The following is a 9,932-nucleotide window of genomic DNA, read 5'->3' on the forward strand; positions in this document are numbered from 1 at the left end:
CAAAATATCAATCCCAGTTTTGGAATACTTTAATTAACAAACAAAAAAATGCATATAGCAGAGGATAGTTTCAATCTGCCTACCTCTGGGTTATGGGCCCAGCATGCTTCCATTGCTGTACTCTGCTGCACATGTAAGTGCAAGAGATCCTGAAGCACTCACTCATCATGGGAAAGTACCAATGTGTTTCTTCGTTGGTTGATAGAAGAAACATCTTACAAAAACTCTCCAGATTATTGACTTTATTAAGTTTTTCTAGGAAACGTTTTAGATGAATGCTTATTAGCCTTTGTCAGTATGTACTTTTGCAAAGTGTCTCTGTGGCGCAATCAGTTAGTGTGTATGGCTATTAACCAAAAGGTTGGTGGTTCAATCCCACCCAGGGACGTAATTGACCTTGTTATCAGATTTTGGTGATATTTAAGTAGACAAGTCAAAATTTCAAACCCCCTCTTATTGTGTAGGGTACCTGGCCTTCTCTGATGTAATCAGAGTTAGATTTGATTCAGTGATTTTATAAAAACATCTAGGAAGCACAATTTAGCAGTGGGTTGCAGAGAAAAAGAAATATGCTTGCAAAAAAATCAAATTGCTTGATTTAACAGCTCTTAATTTTCTTGCTTTATTTTTATGCTAACAAATTTGTTCTCTGAAAAGTGTCCACAAAGCCAAGTCTCTGATTAACACCTTTGTAGGGATGGTTTTTCACCTATTACTAAATTAAACTTGCTTCATTGGAAAGGCAGCAAGATGCATCCTCATTTCAATGTCTACTGAAATAATACAGGTTGACACCAGGAAACATTAACGCCACTGCATCCTTGCTGCTTTCTCATGTGGAAGTCTGTTTAATGTGAAAACAAGGTGATATCTAATTAGCACACAGGTAAGGAATTACGAAAATCTTTATTTAAGGGTGAAGATGTTTCTCACAAAATTGTTGCCCCAATGCATCATTGAAATTCAAGCTGGAAAGATGATTTTAATATATCACTTGTACATTTTGTATTGCTCTTCTGGTGACAATGTAGTTTTTTTTGTCAATTACCATTTTAATAACAGGGTAAAGAAAATTAAGTGGATTTTTGAAAGAAAACTATACTGTCAATATACTATTAAAACAAATTAAAATGGTAAAAGTTATTGTACTTTAAGTAAAAATAAAAGAGCAAAAATATCAATCCCAGTTTTGATTACTTAAATTAACAAAAAAAATGCATATAGCAAAGGATAGTTTCAATCTGCCTACCTCTGGGTTATGGGTCCAGCATGCTTCCATTGCAGTACTCTGCTGCACATGTAAGTGCAAGAGATCCTGAAGCACTCACTCATCATGGGAAAGTACCAATGTGTTTATTCGTTAGTTGATGGAAGAAACATCTTACAAAAACTCTCCAGATTATTGACTTTTTTAATGTTTTTCTAGGAAACGTTCTAGATGTATGCTTATTAGCCTTTGTCAGTAGGCACTTTTTGCAAAGTGTCTCTGTGGCGCAATCGGTTAGTGTGTTCGGCTATTAACCGAAAGGTTGGTGGTTCAATCCCACCCAGGGACCTAATTAAACTTCTGATCAGATTTTGGTGATATTTAAGTAGACAAGTCAAAATTTCAAACCCCCTCTTATGGTGTAGGGTACATGGCCTTCTCTGATGTAATCAGAGTTAGATTTGATTCAGTGATTTTATAAAAAACAGCTAGGAAGCACAATTTAGCAGTGGGTTGCAGAGAAAAAAAATATGCTGGCAAAAAAAATCCAACTGAGTGATTAAACAGCTCTTCATTTTCTGGCTTTATTTTTATGCTAACAAATTTGTTCTCTGAAAAGTGTCCACAAAGCCAAGTCTCTGATTAACACCGTTGTAGGGATGGTTTTTCACCTATTACTAAATTAAACTTGCTTCATTGGAAAGGCAGCAAGATGCATCCTCATTTCAATGTCTACTGAAATAATACAGGTTGACACCAGGAAACATTAACGCCACTGCATCCTTGCTGCTTTCTCATGTGGAAGTCTGTTTAATGTGAAAACAAGGTGATATCTAATTATCACACAGGTAAGGAATTAAGAAAATCTTTATTTAAGGGTGAAGATGTTTCTCCCAAAATCGTTGCCCCAATGCATCATTGAAATTCAAGCTGGAAAGATGATTTTAATATATCACTTGTACATTTTGTATTGCTCTTCTGGTGACAATGTAGTTTGTTTTTGTCAATTACCATTTTAATAATAGGGTAAAGAAAATGAAGTGGATTTTTGAAAGAAAACAATACTGTCAATATACTATTAAAACAAATTAAAATGGTAAAAGTTATTGTACTTTTAGTAAAAATAAAAGAGACAAAATATCAATCCCAGTTTTGGATTACTTTAATTAACAAAAAAAAATGCATATAGCAGAGGATAGTTTCAATCTACCTATCTCTGGGTTATGGGTCCAGCATGCTTCCATTGCAGTACTCTGCTGCACATGTAAGTGCAAGAGATCCTGAAGCACTCACTCATCATGGGAAAGTACCAATGTGTTTCTTCATTGGTTGATGGAAGAAACATCTTACAAAAACTCTCCAGATTATTGACTTTTTAAAGTTTTTCTAGGAAACGTTCTTGATGAATGCTTATTAGCCTTTGTCAGTATGTACTTTTTGCAAAGTGTCTCTGTGGTGCAATTGGTTAGTGTGTAAGGCTATTAACCAAAAGGTTGGTGGTTCAATCCCACCCAGGAATGTAATTGACCTTGTGATCAGATTTTGGTGATATTTAAGTAGACAAGTCAAAATTTCAAACCCCCTCTTATTGTGTAGGGTACCTGGCCTTCTCTGATGTAATCAGAGTTAGATTTGATTCAGTGATTTTATAAAAAACAGCTAGGAAGCACAATTTAGCAGTGGATTGCAGAGAAAAAAAATATGCTGGCAAAAAAAATCCAATTGAGTGATTAAACAGCTCTTCATTTTCTGGCTTTATTTTTATGCTAACAAATTTGTTCTCTGAAAAGTGTCCACAAAGCCAAGTCTCTGATTAACACCTTTGTAAGGATGGTTTTTCACCTATTACTAAATTAAACTTGCTTCATTGGAAAGGCAGCAAGATGCATCCTCATTTCAATGTCTACTGAAATAATACAGGTTGACACCAGGAAACATTAACGCCACTGCATCCTTGCTGCTTTCTCATGTGGAAGTCTGTTTAATGTGAAAACAAGGTGATATCTAATTAGCACACAGGTAAGGAATTAAGAAAATCTTTATTTAAGGGTGAAGATGTTTCTCACAAAATCGTTGCCCCAATGCATCATTGAAATTCAAGCTGGAAAGATGATTTTAATATATCACTTGTACATTTTGTATTGCTCTTCTGGTGACAATGTAGTTTGTTTTTGTCAATTACCATTTTAATAATAGGGTAAAGAAAATGAAGTGGATTTTTGAAAGAAAACAAAACTGTCAATATACTATTAAAACAAATTAAAATGGTAAAAGTTATTGTACTTTAAGTAAAAATAAAAGAGCCAAAATATCAATCCCAGTTTTGGAATACTTTAATTAACAAACAAAAAAATGCATATAGCAGAGGATAGTTTCAATCTGCCTACCTCTGGGTTATGGGCCCAGCATGCTTCCATTGCTGTACTCTGCTGCACATGTAAGTGCAAGAGATCCTGAAGCACTCACTCATCATGGGAAAGTACCAATGTGTTTCTTCGTTGGTTGATAGAAGAAACATCTTACAAAAACTCTCCAGATTATTGACTTTATTAAGTTTTTCTAGGAAACGTTTTAGATGAATGCTTATTAGCCTTTGTCAGTATGTACTTTTGCAAAGTGTCTCTGTGGCGCAATCAGTTAGTGTGTATGGCTATTAACCAAAAGGTTGGTGGTTCAATCCCACCCAGGGACGTAATTGACCTTGTTATCAGATTTTGGTGATATTTAAGTAGACAAGTCAAAATTTCAAACCCCCTCTTATTGTGTAGGGTACCTGGCCTTCTCTGATGTAATCAGAGTTAGATTTGATTCAGTGATTTTATAAAAACATCTAGGAAGCACAATTTAGCAGTGGGTTGCAGAGAAAAAGAAATATGCTTGCAAAAAAAAATCAAATTGCTTGATTTAACAGCTCTTAATTTTCTTGCTTTATTTTTATGCTAACAAATTTGTTCTCTGAAAAGTGTCCACAAAGCCAAGTCTCTGATTAACACCTTTGTAGGGATGGTTTTTCACCTATTACTAAATTAAACTTGCTTCATTGGAAAGGCAGCAAGATGCATCCTCATTTCAATGTCTACTGAAATAATACAGGTTGACACCAGGAAACATTAACGCCACTGCATCCTTGCTGCTTTCTCATGTGGAAGTCTGTTTAATGTGAAAACAAGGTGATATCTAATTAGCACACAGGTAAGGAATTACGAAAATCTTTATTTAAGGGTGAAGATGTTTCTCACAAAATTGTTGCCCCAATGCATCATTGAAATTCAAGCTGGAAAGATGATTTTAATATATCACTTGTACATTTTGTATTGCTCTTCTGGTGACAATGTAGTTTTTTTTGTCAATTACCATTTTAATAACAGGGTAAAGAAAATTAAGTGGATTTTTGAAAGAAAACTATACTGTCAATATACTATTAAAACAAATTAAAATGGTAAAAGTTATTGTACTTTAAGTAAAAATAAAAGAGCAAAAATATCAATCCCAGTTTTGATTACTTAAATTAACAAAAAAAATGCATATAGCAAAGGATAGTTTCAATCTGCCTACCTCTGGGTTATGGGTCCAGCATGCTTCCATTGCAGTACTCTGCTGCACATGTAAGTGCAAGAGATCCTGAAGCACTCACTCATCATGGGAAAGTACCAATGTGTTTATTCGTTAGTTGATGGAAGAAACATCTTACAAAAACTCTCCAGATTATTGATTTTTTTAATGTTTTTCTAGGAAACGTTCTAGATGTATGCTTATTAGCCTTTGTCAGTAGGCACTTTTTGCAAAGTGTCTCTGTGGCGCAATCGGTTAGTGTGTTCGGCTATTAACCGAAAGGTTGGTGGTTCAATCCCACCCAGGGACCTAATTAAACTTGTGATCAGATTTTGGTGATATTTAAGTAGACAAGTCAAAATTTCAAACCCCCTCTTATGGTGTAGGGTACATGGCCTTCTCTGATGTAATCAGAGTTAGATTTGATTCAGTGATTTTATAAAAAAACAGCTAGGAAGCACAATTTAGCAGTGGGTTGCAGAGAAAAAAAATATGCTGGCAGAAAAATCCAATCGAGTGATTAAACAGCTCTTCATTTTCTGGCTTTATTTTTATGCTAACAAATTTGTTCTCTGAAAAGTGTCCACAAAGCCAAGTCTCTGATTAACACCTTTGTAAGGATGGTTTTTCACCTATTACTAAATTAAACTTGCTTCATTGGAAAGGCAGCAAGATGCATCCTCATTTCAATGTCTACTGAAATAATACAAGTTGACACCAGGAAACATTAACGCCACTGCATCCTTGCTGCTTTCTCATGTGGAAGTCTGTTTAATATGAAAACAAGGTGATATCTAATTAGCACACAGGTAAGGAATTAAGAAAATCTTTATTTAAGGGTGAAGATGTTTCTCACAAATTTGTTGACCCAATGCATCATTGAAATTCAAGCTGGAAAGATGATTTTAATATATCACTTGTACATTTTGTATTGCTCTTCTGGTGACAATGTAGTTTGTTTTTGTCAATTACCATTTTAATAATAGGGTAAAGAAAATGAAGTGGATTTTTGAAAGAAAACAATACTGTCAATATACTATTAAAACAAATTAAAATGGTAAAAGTTATTGTACTTTAAGTAAAAATAAAAGAGACAAAATATCAATCCCAGTTTTGGATTACTTTAATTAACAAAAAAAAATGCATATAGCAGAGGATAGTTTCAATCTGCCTACCTCTGGGTTATGGGCCCAGCATGCTTCCATTGCAGTACTCTGCTGCACATGTAAGTGCAAGAGATCCTGAAGCACTCACTCATCATGGGAAAGTACCAATGTGTTTCTTCGTTGGTTGATGGAAGAAACATCTTACAAAAACTCTCCAGATTATTGACTTTTTAAAGTTTTTCTAGGAAACGTTTTAGATGAATGCTTATTAGCCTTTGTCAGTATGGACTTTTGCAAAGTGTCTCTGTGGCGCAATCAATTAGTATGTACGGCTATTAACCATAAGGTTGGTGGTTCAATCCCACCCAGGGACCTAATTTCCCTTGTTATCAGATTTTGGTGATCTTTAAGTAGACAAGTCAAAATTTCAAACCCCCTGTTACGGTGTAGGTTACCTGGCCTTCTCTGATGTAATCAGAGTTAGATTTGATTCAGTGATTTTATAAAAACAGCTAGGAAGCACAATTTAGCAGTGGGTTGCAGAGAAAAAAAATATGCTGGCAGAAAAATCCAATTGAGTGATTAAACAGCTCTTCATTTTCTGGCTTTATTTTTATGCTAACAAATTTGTTCTCTGAAAAGTGTCCACAAAGCCAAGTCTCTGATTAACACCTTTGTAAGGATGGTTTTTCACCTATTACTAAATTAAACTTGCTTCATTGGAAAGGCAGCAAGATGCATCCTCATTTCAATGTCTACTGAAATAATACAAATTGACACCAGGAAACATTAACGCCACTGCATCCTTGCTGCTTTCTCATGTGGAAGTCTGTTTAATATGAAAACAAGGTGATATCTAATTAGCACACAGGTAAGGAATTAAGAAAATCTTTATTTAAGGGTGAAGATGTTTCTCACAAAATCGTTGCCCCAATGCATCATTGAAATGCAAGCTGGAAATATGATTTTAATATATCACTTGTACATTTTGTATTGCTCTTCTGGTGACAATGTAGTTTGTTTTTGTCAATTACCATTTTAATAATAGGGTAAAGAAAATTAAGTGGATTTTTGAAAGAAAACAATACTGTCAATATACTATTAAAACAAATTAAAATGGTAAAAGTTGTTGTACTTTAAGTAAAAATAAAAGAGCCAAAATATCAATCCCAGTTTTGGATTACTTTAATTAAAAAAAAAAAATGCATATAGCAGAAGATAGTTTCAATCTGCCTACCTCTGGGTTATGGGCCTAGCATGCTTCCATTGCTGTACTCTGCTGCACATGTAAGTGCAAGAGATCCTGAAGCACTCACTCATCATGGGAAAGTACCAATGTGTTTCTTCGTTGGTTGATGGAAGAAACATCTTACAAAAACTCTCCAGATTATTGACTTTTTAAAGTTTTTCTAGGAAACGTTTTAGATGAATGCTTATTAGCCTTTGTCAGTATGTACTTTTGCAAAGTGTCTCTGTGGCGCAATCAGTTAGTGTGTACGGCTATTAACCAAAAGGTTGGTGGTTCAATCCCACCCAGGGACGTACTTGACCTTGTTATCAGATTTTGGTGATCTTTAAGTAGACAAGTCAAATTTCATACCCCCTGTTATGGTGTAGGGTACCTGGCCTTCTCTGATGTAATCAGAGTTAGATTTGATTCAGTGATTTTATAAAAACATCTAGGAATCACAATTTAGCAGTGGGTTGCAGAGAAAAAGAAATATGCTGGCAAAAAAATCAAATTGCGTGATTAAACAGCTCTTCATTTTCTGGCTTTATTTTTATGCTAACAAATTTGTTCTCTGAAAAGTGTCCACAAAGCCAAGTCTCTGATTAACACCTTTGTAAGGATGGTTTTTCACCTATTACTAAATTAAACTTGCTTCATTGGAAAGGCAGCAAGATGCATCCTCATTTCAATGGTAAGTCAACCTTCTTGCCCTATGTTCCCTGTCAACGGATGAAGACGCATCATTATCTACCGCAGTCATTTTGGCCCAATAGATATGCAAGAAGTTTAGATTCCCCTTTCTTTGCAGGTAGAGGAAGGAAAAGGAAGAGGTCTGTAGCCTCTTCAAGATCGCAGGACCAGAGATTGTCCTCTGCTTCTGCCAAATCCACTGCATGACACTGGGGCTTTCTTGCAGGAGCCCACACCAGTGGGGGCACGTCTAAAACTCTTCAGTCAGTTCTGGATTCATTCGGACCTGGACTCGTGGGTTTTACAAATAGTGTCCCAAGGGTACAAACTGGGGTTTCAAGACGTTCCCCCTCACCGATTGTTCAAATTGGCCTTTGTCAGCAGGGAGAAGGTTTTTATTCAAGCCTCTTCGTGGTCCCGAAGCCGGACGGCTCAGTCAGACCAATCTTAAATCTGAAATCCCTCAATTTCTTCCTAAAGAAATTCAATTTCAAGATGGAATTTCTCAGGGCAGTGATCTCCAGTCCGGAGGACGGAGATTTCATGGTTTTGGTAGACATAAAGGATGCCTACTTACATGTTCCCATTTAGCCACTGCCTCAAGCTACCTAAGGTTTGCAATTCAGGATTGTCATTACCAATTTCAGACATTGCCGTTTGGTCTGTCCACGGCTCCGAGGATTTTCACCAGGGTGATGGCGGAAATTATGGTTCTCCTTCGCAAGCAAGGAGTCACAATTATCCCGTACTTGGATGATCTCCTGATAAAGGCGAGATCCAGGGACCAGTTGGTGCAAAACATTGCACTCTCCCTGACAGTTCTTCAACAACATGGTTGGCTCCTAAACTTGCCAAAATCGCAGTTGGTCCCAATGACGCGGTTGTTGTTTTTGGGAGTCATACTGTTAGGCGCCAGGGTCCGCATGATGGTCTGCGCGGCCCGGCGCCTAGCAACTAGAGACGCCGTGCACGTACAGCCGCCGGCTCCCTAGCAACGCTAGACGCCGGGCGCGCTGAGCCGCACGGACCCTAGCAACGGGGACGCCACTGGCGGATCGCGTTCCCCATTGCTAGGCTTTAGGAAATTAAGATATTCACCTGCTCTCTGGCCGTGCAGCAAGGCAGCTGCACGGCATTTATTCTAATCAGCCTTTAGCAGCTGATTGGAGGACTCCTTGTTAAATACACTCCCAGGGCTTCTCACAGACGCCGGTAATAGCTTCCTGCATGCTGCCTTTGTTTGCTGAGAGTCTGTTTCCAGTCCTGCTGTATCCGGTCATTCCAGTCCGCAGAAGTCCGGTATTCGGGAGTTGTCATCTCATCCCAAGAGGTCGTTTGGTTCCCTGGAGTCCTGACTGATCACCGTTTTATATCCAGTGGTGTTCGTGAGTTGCGGCTCTGCCGTGTGCTGCGGCTCAGCCGCTTTACCTTTTATATTTTGTGTTTGGAGCATTTGCGGAGGGTTCCGCTTCCACAAGTCCTCTCTGGTACTTGGCGGTGCCGGGTAGGAGAATTGGACAAGTGGATATTTTGGTTGTCCTTTTTCCTGGCGGTTTCTCCGCACATATTATAGTTTTGAGTTTGCTTAGCCCCTGGCCTGGTTGTTTAGTTAGAGGGCCTCTTGTTATCACCCTGTCTCAGGTTTCCCTTTGTCTCTCATTAAGACCGGGGGGCATCGAAGTTGGGCAGACATAATCCGCCCTTCAAACGCGGCTGCCAAGGGCTCAAGAAACCATAGTCTCGCAGGGGATTTCTGACAACACGGGTGAGACAACAGAGTTAGGGCGCAAGGGGCTATTTTCCTGTCCTGCTCCCTTCCCCAGCATTCCGTTCCAGTGCTCCAGTCCTTGCCATAAGATCTTCTCTGACCAGAGTGCTGGAATCATAACATTATTACCGGCCATACCAAAACTTAAAATTAAACAGGGTTTAATTTTTGCTCATTCAGTTTTGTGAGAGTTTATCGGCCTCATGAATCCAACAGGTTTAGGGCCAAATCCTGGTCAGCTCTTAGTCAGCCAGATTCAAGAACTTACTCAGATGGTTCAGGATCTTTCTCTTCGGGTGAAGTCGCAGGAAGATCTTTTGCGAGCTTCCCCAAGGGTAGTCCCTGAACCAAAGATGCATTTGCCTGACCGTTTTTCTG

At 38.0% G+C, this 9,932-nt stretch overlaps 2 non-coding genes across 2 annotated transcripts; both read left to right on the plus strand.

Moving 5' to 3' along the window:
• Positions 1–1,482: 1,482 nt before the first annotated feature.
• Positions 1,483–1,556, plus strand: TRNAN-AUU (transfer RNA asparagine (anticodon AUU)). Its single transcript has one exon. It is a non-coding gene; the product is annotated as a tRNA-Asn (tRNA).
• A 3,439-nt stretch (positions 1,557–4,995) lies between these two features.
• On the plus strand, positions 4,996–5,069 carry TRNAN-AUU (transfer RNA asparagine (anticodon AUU)). Its single transcript has one exon. It is a non-coding gene; the product is annotated as a tRNA-Asn (tRNA).
• Positions 5,070–9,932: the final 4,863 nt, after the last annotated feature.

Source organism: Pseudophryne corroboree, unplaced genomic scaffold, assembly GCF_028390025.1.
Source record: "Pseudophryne corroboree isolate aPseCor3 unplaced genomic scaffold, aPseCor3.hap2 scaffold_378, whole genome shotgun sequence".
NCBI classification, from domain to species: Eukaryota; Metazoa; Chordata; class Amphibia; order Anura; family Myobatrachidae; genus Pseudophryne; species Pseudophryne corroboree.